Here is a 17,763-nt window from a genome sequence, read left to right on the forward strand (position 1 = left end):
GGACTCCCTCCTCCTTTAAGAGTTACGTTTAAAGATTTAAACATTCGCTAATATACTTCCATTAAACATCCATTAAATGTTATTAATTCTTATTTATGTTAATATATACAGTCGACTCTCTACATCTCGATGTTCTATATCTCGATATCTCTCCCTATGTCGATGGTTTCCCTCAGTCCCTTCAGTCTACATACATTTGGACTTTCTACATCTCGATAACCTCCCTATCTCGATATCTCTCTATCTCGATGTGTTCTGATTATATTTTGTTCAGGATTCACTCTCCTTATGTCGATATGTTCAATTTTTAGGCGACTAGACCAGTTTTGGACAATAACAAACATATCAACAACAGGAAACGACATTTGTTTTGTTGTTGTTTTTTATAGCAACTAGTTTTTTTTGTATCTAGTAACCAATTAAAATTTCCTTCCATTCCTCGATCTCTCCCTATCTCGATGGTCCCTTCAATATCGAGATGTGGAGAGGCGACTGTACTTAAAGCACATGATTGGATAAATGCGTACTCTTAAGCCCCAAAAACAATGTCAGCGGAACGGCAACGGAAACGGCAAATTTGACAGTTAGCCCATATATTTTCTGTCAAATTTGCCGTTTCCGTGCCGCTGACATTGTGTTTGGGCCTTTACCCCACCCGAAGCGCACTCTTGCCTCACCGGTGGGGTAAGAGTGCGTTTTTCACTTGTCTTCCAATAAGGGTTCTAAAGAAATGAATATCAATAATATTTTATCCCTGAATATAGCATATAGGAAGAGTACATGAATCGTCAACATTGATTTGATATGCAGAAGCTTGCTTCATAAAGGCCACATGATCAATTGAAAACTTAGTGCGTACTCTTGCCCCACTCTACTCTACTTTATATTTTAAGACCATCATTGGGGCCACACAGAGCCTGTTGATGTTGTAAACAAATCAAGCTCTATCTGGAATAAGGACGAATGTCGCAAGAGAGGATTCTCTTCGTCGGCTTCTCTCTTTTTAATAACAAGTGACAAGCACCGGATTTCTCTGTGGTTTATCACCTCAGCACGATAGAAAACAATGCGAACTTGCATTCTGAGGTGATAAACTGCAAAGAAATCTTCTGCTTGTCACTTTTATTTAAAAGATGTCGACAAAGAATATTCCCTTTTCCCCTTTTACCAGATAGAACTTTAAATAAACAATTAAACAATATGTGGATTATCCTATAGCGCGTTGTTATTAACGCACACAAAATTTATTTGTATTTTTTTTAGATTTTTGACAATAAAAATGTGTGGATTTTTATTAGTGTACATATTCCGGTTACCGTGCGGGGCACGTTTTCCCCGTTTTCTGAACTGTAATAAATCAGCCTTTATGAGCGACATATAGGGAGTGAGGGAGTGTATTGGACCCCGTGCGTATAATGGACCCCCTGAACAAAACCCCAAATTAAATGCTGGAATCGATTGTTTTCTACAAACTTCCGTCGGATGGAGTTGCTTCATGTAACAGGACAGCAGTTCCATACATTTTGTTATGGACTGGGTAGCAGGAATTTAGTTAAATTAACTAATTTGTAAATGTAAATACACTAAAAGGTCCATTGCTGTAGCACACAAGGGGATTCCATAATCAGGAGCATGTGGGAATGGAACATGTAAATCAAATGGGGGGACCATAATACGTAAATAAACAAACTCAACGTTGCGTATTATGGACCCGGGGGTGGTCATAATAGACATGCTAGCAACATCATTTTAAAATTATTGCTTTAGTAGTAAAAATGACTGTTTTGGCTAGTTTAATGTACAAAACACGTTGCTGATACCTGTTGCTTGTCATCTGGTGCAGCAGAACTACAATTTATTAAGAAGCTCGCTCTAGCGGAATGACTGAAGTAAATTTCAGTCGTTAAGGGGTCCATTACTAGCACTCACTCCCTATGAACTAACAAGTGTTTAACGCCTCACACGCAAAACTGAAAGTAGTATCATAGATATAATTATCAAGATGTTGGAGTCAGTGCAAATTAGTACTCATTTTATGGTTCCAATGTACTAAGCTCGTCAGTACCCGCGGTACCCAGTAAAACTAAGCAATCGTTCGATTTGAATTTGAATTTGTTCTAATTTTCTACCGTTGTCATGGGTATGACTGCATTTGTTTGTTTATCGTTTTCCTGTCGATGTCGGTGATGAATTTTGGAATACAATGAAGATATCGTATTATATTATTTGTTTATAAATTTATTAAATACTCTTTATACTTTTAGGTCGATTTATCATGAAAAGACTTTCTGCTCCGACAAGATTCCGTCCATTATCGGAGTATCTGCGGATGCAAGCTATGCATGTCTGTATAGACAAGTCGTACACGAACTCCCAATGAACATCACCGATCGTCTCTAGACCCGTATTTTGTTTTCGTAAAACCGTCTTACTTCGACGGAAATTGGTCAGATGTAGTCAATTACGATATAGCTGACCGGTTGCAATCCGGGAGAGAAAAGTGGTTGAGATAGTGGACGTATTGCGTGTACAGTTTGAAAAATTGAAACGACCTTTCCCGTACAACATCCCGAATTCGAGGAATATATTTAAAGAGGGAGTTGGATGAAAGGATACTTCAGGTCAAGTACACCCACGCGGGCCGTTGAAGCAAGTTTCAGTGCGGCGTACAGGCGCAAAACTTCAGTTTGGTTCAGCACGAGCGTGACTTGTACAGACAGCTTGTCTTCTGCAATAAACTTTGCTAGTTTATTGGCGGATATTTGTTTTTTTACATGATAGTTATTTCATTTAAAAAGTTGCCCGCATCATCTTCCAGATTTGGATTTCTGCTGCTTTCAATACTTCATGTTTTGGTTCCTTTCCTACTTTGAAACTTATTTAATTTTGAGATTGACAGTTAGCCCATACATTTTCTGTTAAACTTTCCGTTTCCGTCGCCGTTCATTGAATTGTGTTTGAGACTTTATTTTTAATCTTCCTGGGATGCTCTACAGAAGCCATACAAGAATATATTACATTCGAAGTGAAACAACTTGAGAATCTATTCAGGTCCTGCCGATATAACATAAGCTTGAGATTCCATCAGATGATTAGCAATATCCATTCGAATGAATTCCGAAAATTAGTATAGAATCAAATAATGTTCATCGATGATACGAAAATGCCTTCAATATAAATCATGAAAATACTTTTGCAGGATTCCTGGAAAAATCAAGATAAAAATCCATTATCAAACTCATATAGAAAATCTAAAGTTTTTTTTTACATGAAGCAATCTTCCTATTCGAACCAGGTTGGCGAAATGACTTCCATATTTATCACATTTATGCACATTGACTAAATTCACGGAATACATATATGGAACCTTATTCTGGCCATCTTTAGATACTATTAATAAATAATTATTTGCATAACTTATAAACACTCTTTTTTTAATACAGAATACCGAACGATGGGTGCTGAGAGCTTGCTTGGGAGTGCCACCTATGCACGAGCGATCACCTATTGATAGCAGCATTTCTGTTCTTCATTGCAGTAATATTTTGGTTTTATTAAATCACCCTTAATATATTATTTATAATTCATTATTACTTACATTCTAGTATTATAATTGAGCCAGCCTCGGGCTGCAAGTCTCTTAAATAAAGACAAAAAAAAAGTATTATAATTTAGCGGACCTTTTTTCCCAACATATTATCAATTTCCCACCTTATCGGCCGCGACGATTTGAAATCGTCGCAAAGCAAATCGTCGTCGAAATCGTCGCCAGCAAGAATGGCAATAAGATCTGTCAGATCAATTGTGAACAAAATTGTTTGATTTCAATAATCACATTATTTCCCGAAATTTAGTACTATTTTTCATGCATATTTTCATAATTTGGCTTTGAACTACCACAGATTGAAAATAATGATATTGGCGACGATTTTAAAGGTGCTTGAAAAGTGATCGGCGCGTTTTGTTACCAGCAAAACTGACAATATTTTTCACTATAATATTCTACAACTTTTCCGTGTTGCCAGTTTCACCAATCAACCAATAAACTTTCTTAACAATAGGAATAAAAGGCGCAGGATAAGCTGTTTTATGTCTTTACTGAAAATAACACAATAATAAATGAATTCATAACACACATTATGTCTACATCCTAAACAAAAGAATAATGTTCGCTAAGTTACTTCAGTCATCTTCTATAAATATTACCTGACCTTAAACAGATAATTTTCTTTGACAGATTTTGGCCCTACACCCTAAGAATTCATAAAAAAATGACACAGAATTAAAAAAATATATATAATCATTCAATGGGTATTTCTCAGATTGTCTGTGGTTTGTAGATCTATGAAAACTTATAACATTTACAGAAGAGCTTTTGAAAAATTAAAGATTCAAAATCTAAATTCTTTTAATGATAGACCCATAGTATGAAAACTTGATAATGCATTAAAAGAAGTCCTGAACGAACGAACTAAGAACACATTTTTCAGATCAACTTATATATCATTATAAAATAGATTAATGAAACCTGGTCTCATTATTATAAATTCCATATTTGTATAATGATAAATTGCTTTAGATCTTGGTAGCCTTTTAAACAATCATTGAAAGTGAATAAAATTAAAATCACTATTCATCTGTGCATTTAAGTAAATTTCGGAGTTTGGCATATATCCTTTTATGGTTTTGAAAATTCCATGTAATAGCTTAAATGTATAAATTACCGGTCATTGATATCTGTAAGGAAGTGCATTTGGAGCAGCTACTGAGGGACTTATCCAAGGGACTCAGAAACCGCCGGCACGCCGTGAACAGTCCAACGTGCTCCAATGGAATTAAATTTGCGTACTGCCAGAAAAAAGACGCTCTAAGCTTTAGATGCTTAGGCCTTTTTGGGACCTAATAAATCAACATTTTCACATCAACAGAGTCATTTTGGGAAGCAAAATGTGCGCAGAGTACTCGTGCTCCATATCCAATTATAGCTTATTATTGCTTCTTCGCATTATATATCTGAAAAAATAAATAAATGGTCAATGTATATCCGCTTCCAGCTTATTATTGTTTGGTGAAAAATAATATTCGACAATGTTGCCATGACGGCAGTGCTAAACTTTGTTCTAATATGGGGTCGTCAATAACTTACGTACTGATTCGTAATGACATTTCTGGGTACCGAGGATTGCCCATATCTTGCAAAACTGGAACCATAAAATATTCGCCAGTTTCATATTGATTGTTGGTAGTATGCTCTTTTCGGGAGATATATGCTCTTTTGCGGGAGAATGGGACCCCGAATAAAAAATATTATAGAATAACAATACAATTCTCGCTTAACTTTTCAAAAGGACCTAAGTAACATTTTTTTCGTGAATTAATTCGAATAGCGCAATCAACAGAAAAACATGAAAGCTTTTGATTGCAGTACTCAAATTAAATCATGAAAAATGTTCCATACATTTTTTCGTCACACAATAGAGTGTATGGTTAATATATTGTTGAAATATCCGAACAAAACTGTTATATTGTAAATTGGCAATAGATCATATTGTAAATGAAACCGTCGAAATACATTAGAATGCATTGTTATGAACCATTTACTCAAATGTAAATGAAGTTTTCGCAATAGAATGTACGGTTTGTTAAGTATCGTAACTATACAAAATCTGAGATTTTTCCATACATTTTTTTCGTCACACAATAGAGTGTATGGTTAATATATTGTTGAAATATCCGAACAAAACTGTTCAAAATACAATGGATTGTATTGTATTTGTATGGTAAAATAATACGATTTTGGATTTCTCAGTTGTGACAGCTTTACTGTTCAACAATGCAATTTAAAGGGAAAAAATGCATATTTGGCGCTATGAGGCAAATATTGTTAAATAGTTTTTATGCAATGTAAAGAAACGTTTCAAAAGTTATCAATGTATGAACCTTATGTACGAAAACGTTTCAAAAACAATTGCAAGCATTGTTACATTAGAGAAATATGTTTATGTATTGTATCCTTAGTGTTGATACAATCTGTGCAACCATCAATAAACAATGTATCTTATTGTATACCGTACATTGTATGGTAATTCAATTGTTTACACTATTGAACCAATAGTACATTTTTATCCGGGACTACCCACAAAAGGAGTAAAATTTGATGCATAAAAAGCATAACCCGGATAAAAGTGTACCATAGGCTCAACAGTGTAAACAATTGAATTACCATATGCTCTACGGTATACAATAGGATATATTGTTCTCGATAGTTGTCCATATTGTATCAACACCATGGATATAATACATCAACATTGTTCTCAAATGTAACGATACTTCTAATTGTTTTTAGAACTTGTTAGTGCATAAATTTTAATCGTTGATATCTTCTGAAAATTTTATTCAAATTGCATATTAGCAATATAACAATATTTATCGCCACAAATATGCATTTTTTTTTAAACTTCATTTTTGACCGGTAAAGCCGTCATAATTAAGAAATCCAATATCGTATTGTTTTACTATAAAAATACAATTCAACCTAATGTAATTTGAATGGTTTTCTTCGCATCTTTCAACAATATATTTACGATACACTCTATTGTTTGACAAAAAATAGTGTATGAAAAAATCTCAAATTTTATATAGTTACGATACTTAACAACCCGTACGTTCTAATGCGAAAACTTAAATTACAATTTAATGAATGGTTCATAACAATACATTCTAATGTATTTCTATTATTTCATCTACATTTAAATTTATTGTAAATTTATTGTTTTTTATAGTGATGTTACAATACATTGTATTGTTTTTCTATAATATTTTTATTCGGGAAGCTTTACACATTTTTCCTGTTTTTATGCATAAAAGTCAGGGATTGAATCCTAAAGCGAAAGAACAAGTCTCTCATTTATTATCTCTGTATACATATATGATATGTAGCATACCGCTAGAGACTTTTTTCGCAAGTTGTCATGATAGAGAACTGATTCGGGATGCTATACCCCATGATAAATTTCTTTTAGAAAGCTCCAAATGCGGGGAGCACTGGCTCTTCTTTTATCGTTGTTCGTTATCTATTGAGAGCGATTTCTGCAAACCCTGATAAAAGTGAATCATTTGTGAATAAAAGAAAGTCACAATTGTGCATAATATTTATTCCATTTTATGTGTAGTTTCTCTGTGTATTCTCCCATGAAAGAGCGTACATTGAATTCATAATTGATTACTTTATAGTCAAAAGAGCATTCTTTAAAGTCTTTTGTGTGTAAACTTTTTTAGCAGTGCACATTTTCTGGATGTGGCAGCCAGGGCTGTCAGATGATTTTTTAGTAAATCTGTATTGGCCTAAAATAAAAATCTGTATTGTCTGTATTTGAGGAAAAACGATATTTTTTTAATTTTTATCTAATTTTTCGAATAGTTCTGATTGTTATGAACAGTATTTGAGGTTCCTAATTTAATTTATTTGCTGTTTTAAAAGTTCAAAAAGGGTAAAAAAAATTTTAATTACCGTCCAAAATAGCAAGGAATTTTTATTAGGAATCCCAGATAACCCTTAGAATTTCTCAAGAATCCAAGTGCAATAATGTAGAAGCATCAGACCGTGTAATTCTTCTTGGTAGTTTAAGATTTACATAAAAAAGTTTTTTTTTTAATTTCGGGAATTTAATTCAAATCGGCTTTATTGATTACACACATGAATAACTAATTGACCTTAACAATCTTTTTGTCTACTTCCAACAAGAGCTTTGTTACCTATCCAGGCTCTAGTTCCAACATGTAATTCTTTTCTTTTTTTATTGGCATTACATCCCCCACTGGGACATTGCTGTCTCGCAGCTTTGTGTTCATTGCACTTCTACAGTTGTTAACTGCGAGGTTTCTAAGCCAAGATACCATTTTTGCATTTGTATGTCATGAGTCTAACACGATGATACTTCTATGTCCAGGGAAGTCGAAAAAATTTCCAACCCGAAAATTTCCTAGGTCGGAACCGGGAAACGAACGCAGTCGCCTTTAGAATGGTCTTGCTTTGTAGCCGCAACCGCACGGATAAGGAAGGCCCCGACATGTAATATGTTGCCCTAATTCTGGAACAATGATGTTATGTCATGATGAATATTTTGTCTGGATGAATATTACTGAACTCTACGTGAACTTTGCCAAAGTCTCAACAAAAATGTTTGAAAAGATTCATGATCAGGTAAGATCGAAATTCACAACCTTTTCTGTGTTTCAAGACGTCTTTTAAGGTGAAGGTGGGTTGAGTACCAAAACAAAGCTTTGAAAGTATTGGTACAATAAAAACTGTCATATACTGTAGTAGTATTGGTGTCGTATTTATAAAAATCAAAGGATATTAGTAGGGTGGTTCAAAAACGACCCAGCACCACAACGCTCACTCGATTCCGTCCCATGCTCCGAGTGTCATCCAAAAACCGATTTGAACAAAAACTGGTTGAGCGCAAGCAGGTTCAAGTTTATATGAAAACTAGCATGGGAAACTGAACCTTTTATTACGCTGGCTAAAGTGCCTCCCCTCCAAACGCTGGCGAGAAGAGAACCCGCATAGCTGAAAGCAACATTCCAGAGACTTCACTGAACGAAAACCGCATCGCAGGAAAGTTCCATTGATTTCGTAACGCAAAAATAGCATTTTATACCCCACTCACCCCCATGTCACACTTTTTGTTTGAAGCATCTGCCCTTGGTGCGATAGTGTAGACTAGACTAGACTAGAAGTATCTGCCCCTGGTGCGATAGATATCACAGTTGTCTATAGAGTTAAAGCTCTTGAATATTTCTTCCAGTCATATGGTGTCCCCCCCTCGCCATCGCCCAATGACGGAGTGCCAGAATCAGAATAATGTTTAATTCAAGCTCGCCATATCAACTGTCATACAAACCTGAAACGACCTGTGCACGGTAAGCTTCTATTCAAACCAGCCCAAACCATCGGATGACACCCAAATTATAAATCATATTCGACTGAGCGTGGCGGAGCAAAATTATTTTTTGAACCACCCTAGTTATTAGTTTGCTGCTGCCGGTGCCGTTGTTGACATTCGCTCCGCGATCAGTTTTTAATCGTTTTTTTTCGGGCAAAAATAGCAGTTTATATTAAGTTTTCGGTTTGAACAAGTGACTGATTTCGAAAAGTGATGTTTAATTTGCATTCCATCAACATTTCGGGCTGCTCATGTGCGGAGAAGTGAGTAAAAACTTGATTTTTTCAGTGCCCTTTGAGAAGAAGTGAAGTGCAGTGATAAACCCACCAAATCGCGAACGGCTAATAAATTGGCACGAAACTGCTGATTTATGATATAATTCAAGCCGAAATACATAGGACTCTTTGGATAAACATGTTCATTATCACGGGAAGTGAATAAATATGCTGTGAACAGGTTAGTAATTTAAATATTAAACTTTTGTTCGAAGCTGTTCGATGAATTCGAATGTTGGTGGGAGAGGAGTGCGGGAGGTGTGGGGTTGATCCGTAGAAGGTCCGGTGCCATTTTGACTGCCATTGTGGTACATGTAGAGAATAAGGCTTGATCAATAAATACAACATTATTCAAATTGATACATTATTTCGTTCAACAATAAATAATAAATTAATCCGCCACTCTATGGTATTTTCGGTGTTTGCATCACAATTTCTAGAAATTCGACTAAATGGATCATGGTAGGCGGGGTTAAGTATAACAAACAACACATAATCGTTGCCAACGCTAAACTGTATAAAAGGCGGGTGTCAACGGGGCAAGAGGTCATTCTTACAACGGATGGCATGACGAACGGATCAAATTTGAAGAAAAGGAGAAGATCAAGAACAGATTATCAAGAATCCATAATTAAAAGAGGAGCAAGACTTATCAAGAGACTCCAAACCTCTTCTGGCATTTTGTGAATCAAGAACCAGAAATCACGACAATGGCGTGGACGGTAGCAGAACTTTAGCTCCCAATCGGTAGGTATCAGAAGAACGCGAAATGTAGAAAATAGCTGTACTGTAGACGAGGCAGTATTCAGCATCTAGAATTGATCTCTGATAGCTAAGGTAGAGTATCAGGAGTACTGAACAGTACATAACACGGAGCTGTAGTCGAGGCAGCATCCGATGAATCAATTGACTTCTGATAGATGAATCAGAGTAATAAGAAATGTCACTTTGGAACTGCAGTCGAGGCAGGGCACTTTAGAAAGTGATATTTGCGAGTAAAGCCAATAATGAAATATACCTTTTGCTGTAGTGCCCTCAAATATCGCGAGGTGCAACAGCAAGCAACCATTTTGGATTATGAAATTCGGATGAACGTGATGGTTTTGCACAACATAAAAAAAAATGAGTTTAAGTTTTATTTCATGTTATTTCGTGAACCCTGCTAGCTCAATATTCTGGAAATTGAAATTATGCACAGATCTACAGTATCAAATATCATCAGAAAGTGTGCAATGAAAGGTAAAAAAAAAGTTTTCCAACTATGTCATATTTGAAACAAATTAAGTTAAAATTCTATTGAACATTGGAAATGTTTCGACATAATTTTCAACTGCATTCGTGATTGTAATGTAGGATTACAATTTCAAAGATGGTGAGTTCGATTCTTTGACCGACCTAAAAAGCTTTCGGGTGGGAATTTTTTTTTGATGTCCGGGACATAGTATATTCATGGTATTTGGCACACTAAATGCATATTCAAACAATGGCAGGCATAAAACAGCTATCAAATATTAACTATGGAAATGCATATAGAACAGTTAGTTGAAAACCAGCCAAATGAACATAGAACAGATCTATTGAACAGAAAATCAGATTGTATTAAACTTGAATTTGACTAGAGTTGGATTAATGTAAACAAAAATAATTATGGATTTATTTTAAGTTTAGTAATGAAGAAGTTCATTTAGATTTTAATTTCCACTTTAATCAAGATTGGAATAGATTACAAATTGTTGTGATTCAATATTGATTTTTTTGGGCTCAAATTTTTAAATGAATTGGATTGAACCACATTTGTATTGCAGATTTGGGTTGGATTTAAAATAGATTAAAATTAAATTAGACTTGAACTTGATTTGGCATGAATTATTCTGAATTAAAAAAAACATTTATAAATTAGATTAGTTTTACGACGGAAACGCTTGAATTACGATTTTATTCTCTTGAAAATGGATTTAATCTAGACTAGATTTGTATTCATTTCTATTCAAATTTAATTGGAAACAATTTGAATTAGTATTAAAAATGGAATGGTTCTGTGTTGGTTTAGTATTAGAATTCGAATGGAGTTCAACTAATTAAAGATTAAGTTGATTTACTTGGACTTGGATAAGATTCGAACAGGATTTATGTTGCATCGGATAGGGATTCGGATAAGGATCGAAATGAAATTGAATTGCACTTCTACATTTGGAATGAATTTAAAAGGCTTTTGGTTTAAATCCAATTGTATTGGTTTGATTTTAGGATTGGAGTTTAATTGTATCAGAATCAGCAGCAATAAGTGAATAATACATCTTTAAGAGCATCAAGGTTATAGAATTTATCACCCAGTGACAATACCCTTGCTTTATGTTGTGTTTAACCTGCTATTCTCCGTTTTAAAATGCCGAGTCACGGAAAAATCGAAGTTGAAACTTGATAAAATGTAAATATGGGAATAGCAGAAATTTAGAGAATTCTGTTTGGTGTTTTTGGAAAAAAAATAGCGATTTAAAAAAAAACAAGTATAATGTAAATAGATGATCGCCTGGGCTTAGTTTGAGCTTATTAGTGCTTTTACAATGATTTCAAATTTATTGACACTGAATTGCGTTTGAGGCTTTGCATAATACAGAATTTTAATACGATCGGTCCATGTAATTTTGACTGTTACGCTATCGTTTGTAATAAAAAAAATAAAGGAGGGAATGGAGGAAAAATTGAGGACCATATTGATAAATTGTAGCTGGGAAAAAACAGAAATCACGCAAAATTATGAAAAACAGAGGTATTTGAGGGATAAGGAATCAAGTATAAAGTGAATAAATATTTTTTTACAATTGGAGGCAATTAGGCAAACGAATTGGATTTCAAATAAGTAAAATTAAATTACAATTGCTTTGTACTATATTTTTATGAAAATGGATAGAGCTTTATGGAAATGGATTGAAAAAATAAATTAATTACATTTAAATTTGAAAGAATTGTATTAAATTGATTTTGATTGAATAAAACCTATTTTGAATATGTATTGTACCTTAAATAAAATTCTATTGAATTTGCACAACACGAAGATTTGGTATTGGATTGTATTTGATTTCGATTGGATTCGGACGGAACATGAACTAAATTTGGTATTGATTTGATTATTTAATTATTTGATTTGATACATTTGATTTAGAGTCGAATAAGGAGTACAATTAGGGTAAATGATATATTTTGGACATGTACATATTTTGGACAAGCCTGAGCTTCTTCGATCAATTTTAGATAATGTGTAGGAAATTTTTTATCGAAAGTATGATCATTGCATACTTTTACCTCAACTCTAGCAGCTCCTGATGAGAATTCACAAATCAACTATTATTTATCTTTAAAATTATCTAAAATGTAAAGCTATCTACCAAAGTGCCTGCTGGACGCCAGTATGCAGGAGAACATGCATAATAGGACTCTTCGTAACATGCACCTGAAACACGTTTAAATTGGTTCAAACGGCAATCTTGAGGTCCTGCGGCCAAAGTTTGATTGTAATTGAGATACTAACATATTCCAATCGCTTAACATGAACTTAAGACGGATGATAAAAGGAAGACCAAAATGAAGTTATGTTTTTATTCATCAGACATTTATTGGTCACCCCATGTACAGTACATGGATGAACCATTAATTGCCAACTTTCAGGCTGTTTTCAATGATATCGAGAAGATTGCGAAATAATGTTAATTTCTGGTTTAATCTATGTCAGTTAAGCAAATAAATGCATTTAAATGAATGTGGATACGTGTAGGTAAGTCATACCATTGAGATCTGTAGGTGGCCATTTTAAATTAGGAGAAAATGACTCTGTCCAAAATATATGCATTTTCCATGTCGAAATTATATATTTGATGTCCAAAAAGAAAAAATTACAGTTCGCAATATATCACAGTTTACACCTAGTAAAAGTAATTTACTCAAAAATTGGGCAATGGAGACACAAGACTAATCATAGCTTATGAATTTGGATGAACCTAGTGGTTTACAATTATTTTATACTATTCAATCTCGATATATTTTCTAATGAATGTCCTGCGCTTGTCCAAGATACATCATTTACCCTAGATTTTTATTTATTCCAAATTGTATTTTTATGGGATTAGATTTAGATTGGTTTTATTTTTGATGGGATTTAGATTGAAATAATGTTGTTCTTGAGTTGAACTTGGGCTCATTTTGAATTGAGTTAAAAAATGGAATAAATTCAGATTGCATTTGGATTGACTTCGAATTGCATTAAATGTGAATTAAACTTGAATGAAATAAAGAATGGAATTTATATTTAACTGAATTTGTTTTTTTTTTGTAATCAGATGGGATTTGGATAGCACTCACAATTGCTAAGCTTTAAACATTCTACGGTAAACTTTTAAACAGAAATGACAAGGGTAGACATTTCTTTTTGACATTCATTCTACCAAGTAATAGTAGAAAACATTAACACGACAGTGGCAGGAGCAAGCATAGAAAGGGCGAAAATAGTCAGATTATTTTTCAACCCCCACAAATATTGTAAACATAAAAAATTTGACCTTGTATGATCAAATTTAGGTTGATAGTACTTATTTGATAATTCCTCGTAATTAGGACTTATGAATCAGTACCTTCAGTCATCACACTTCTATAGCTTTGAGCCACAGTATTCATTTCGTTCAACAATAAATAATAAATTAATCCGCCACTCTATGGTATTTTCGGTGTTTGCATCACAATTTCTAGAAATTCGACTAAATGGATCATGGTAGGCGGGGTTAAGTATAACAAACAACACATAACCGTTGCCAACGCCAAACTGAATAAAAGGCGGGTGTCAACGGGGCAAGAGGTCATTCTTACAACGGATGGCATGACGAACGGATCAAATTTGAAGAAAAGGAGAAGATCAAGAACAGATTATCAAGAATCCATAATTAAAAGAGGAGCAAGACTTATCAAGAGACTCCAAACCTCTTCTGGCATTTTGTGAATCAAGAACCAGAAATCACGACAGTACTCTTCCAACTATGTCCTTAAACAATTTCAGGAATCACAGTTGTAAAACTTCAGGAAGTTCGCCAAAAGTGCATAAGTTAATCACAATTCGAATTCTTTTGTTTATTAATATTTTTAAAATACCTACGAATTTTTAAGTTTTCACATGAGAAATTTTTGTGGAATTTGTAATTTTTGTTTTGGATAACTGATTTTCGAGATTTCAGCCAAATCCGGTAGAAGTTAATCTTTAGGTTGATTGAATGCAAGAATCCTTCTCGCGTTGAGACAGATCAAGAGTTCATGTACAACATTCTAAATAAGAAAATCTGTATAGGATTAATACATCTGTAGAAAATCTGTAATCTGTATCATGTCTGTATTGATGTTCAAAATCTAGAGTAATACAGATTATAGATAGTGGAATATATATAGATGAGCGAAGATAAATCCTCTGTCTCCAAACGAACTGTCAAGCGTGTCTCCAAACGAGCATGACGTCACGATTTCAATGGAAATGTTAAGGGTTGTGACGTCATATGCGCGTGTGCACGGTAAAAAAACGACTCAGCCATGCTTTCGCTCATCTATAGATTCTACTATCTATAATACAGATTATAGATAGTGGAGTATATAGATGAGCGAAGATAAATCCTCTGTCTCCAAACGAACTGTCAAACGTGTCTCCAAACGATCAAACGATCATAACGTCACGATTTCAATGGAAACGTTAAGGGCTGTGACATCATATGCGCATGTGCACGGGCAAAAACATCGACTCAGCCATACTTTTCGCTCATCTATAGATTCTACTATCTATAATACAGATAACAAAATATATGGCAGCCCTGCACTATAGGATTTCGGGCGGTCATTAATCGAAAATGTCATGTCTTCCGAATTATTTTAAAATATTTTCTCTCCATTGTCAATACTCTAATTAAGAGAAATTCTGAATTTGAAGTCTCTAGGTGCACTAGTTCCAAAGATATAAGGTGTCAAAGTCAGAAATGGGTAAAAAAGTTAACAAATTTCCTGAAAAAATATTTTACTTTCAACTATTTATTGAAATATTTTCTTAATGTTTTTCTTTAATGTTAATACATCATTACAAAGGTAATTGTATAAGCTTTAAAATGGTATGCAAAACTAATGGTTACATTGTGAAAAAAAAATGAAAAAATGCGAAACAATATTTTTTCCAAAAACGACGCTATTTTCAACTTTGATAGTGAAGAACTTTTTTTCCTCAGAAATCCCCGGGTTCTTTTATGATGCACATCAAGGACGAAGCTTCGACTAAAATTTCCTGAAATAATTTCTTGCCAGTATTTGCAATTAACAGAGTTAAATCACTTTGATTTTTTCATTTATTTTTTTTTACTGTGTTTTGCCTCTCTCGTACTCCAAGGTTAATGCTCATTCCAAAACGAATGTTTGATAGAAGGCCCGGAGATCCGTAGTGGTATATATCAACTAACTCAGCTCGAAGAATTGAGGTGATGTCTGTATGTGTGTGCATGCGCGTCTGTATGTATGTGCGCAAATCGCCATTTAGACGCTTATTTGTGCACGATTTTCTCGCAACAAGTTTCATTCGATGGGAAATCTAGTCCCATCGTTTCCTATTGAAATGGGGCCAGACTGAACTATGGGCTCAAAGGGTATGGTCAAAATACATGTATTTGGTAATAACTTCGACTTTATTTATAACAATTTTTTTAACTTTTCAAAGGGAGTGAATGAATAAACCCCAATACAATGCAGCACAACGGTAACGGTAACGGAATTTATATATTTCCGTCAAATTTTACTGGTTCCGTCGCCATTCCGCTGAATTGCGTTTGGGGCTTGAGTGGGTTTGAGTCATTTCCTAAACCTATTTTTTCTGAGCTATTCATTAGCTACTGATGGAGAACTAAATATGAGGTTTCATAGTATGTAAATATTTATAAATCTCATGGAATCAATAATTCCCGACATGTTTATTGCAAAAGTAAAGACGAACAATATCTTAGTTAGTACGGAGAGTATGAAATTCTGCTAGTGTTCATGAATGTCTGGCTAAAGGTAGGGAAATATTTATTCACTCATCTACACTTTGAGGTTCACTGGCTGAACAACCAGCGGAAAGTCAATATAAAAAGAAGAAATTTAGAACTCATAATGCAAGAAATGATCAAGAGAGGCAAATGTTGACATTTTCTTCGTGCCTTATATGAATCAGATCTATTTTAAGCCTCGATTTGGATAACGAGGAGACATTGGAAAAAAATTCACTTAGTTATTCTTATGCCATGCGTAATTTTGTAATATTTGAAGATTTTTAAAAGTTCTTTATCCTCTGATACTTTAGATGAATTCATGTCATCTTCCATCGTTGATGGAATTGAAAGAAAATATCATTAAAGATTTATACCTTCACACAGAAAAAGAATGATGCTATATATAACTTGTAGAAATCATGAAAACAAATCAAAATAATTTAAATAGTGTTGTTATTCAAATTGAAAGAAATTTGCTTTTCGGAACAATGAGCATTGTGGAATGAATGAATGTTCACATTTTTGAGAATATATTATTCTCATTTATTTTTTGAATAACTTGTACAAATGTCATGGGATTGCGATTTCTAATTTGCTAACCCTTTTCAAAAGTTATTTCCAATTCTGATTCTTTAAGAAAATTGTTTAACTATTTTTAGTGGAATGTTTTCACTGTCATAAGACGAGTTTAGTAAAATTCCATTTTATTCCACCAACTCGTATTAGTTCTACATATACGTATTTCGACCTGTTAGGACGTCTTCAGTGTCTCGTACTTTACTCGTTCTTGACTTCTGATTCTTTGATTAACATTTAATGCTTTAGGATCCTTCAGAACCTAGTACTTTTTGTCAAACAGATTGTTCTAAATACAAATTGTGAGGCATGAGAGTAAGAACAAAAAATATCACTGAATGTCATGAAATTAATGTCTTTTAACATTAATTCGGTTCTCTCGCCGCCAACTTCAGATTTAGAGCAATGAAAAGTTATTAGATTTATTGGTAGGGGAGGCGTTTTGTTACTTTCTTCCCACAAAAATGATTACCTTCCGCAAAATATACAAAAATATATAGACGACAGTCCACAAATGAGGATGGAGAAGGGGAGGGTTCATGATGTCCATAAATTGCTGTACTTAGTTTATGTAGTTTTCGTACAACCCCCTTCCTTCTTCTTAAGAAAACATGTGAAATTAGACTTCCGAAATTGGTTTGCTTTGTCACGTTAATCAAATTTATGAAAAAATATTACGTAATTCATAGACGATCCCTAAAGGGTGTTAGAAATTATATATTCATGCTATTTCGACCATACACAGCTAAAGCAAAGTGGAAAATCACTTGAAAAGTCCAATTTTATTTTTGACCGCTCGCTTGTATGGGGATCCCCCATAGTGCCCTGGTGGCGCTGGTGGCAGCTTCGGCAACGTATTTTTCTGAAGGGCTTTGTGACTGTGAATCGAATGTGACAGCTATTTTTTGTTTACCAAACAAACTGAAA

Source organism: Armigeres subalbatus, chromosome 2 (assembly GCF_024139115.2).
Source record: "Armigeres subalbatus isolate Guangzhou_Male chromosome 2, GZ_Asu_2, whole genome shotgun sequence".
Taxonomy (NCBI): Eukaryota; Metazoa; Arthropoda; class Insecta; order Diptera; family Culicidae; genus Armigeres; species Armigeres subalbatus.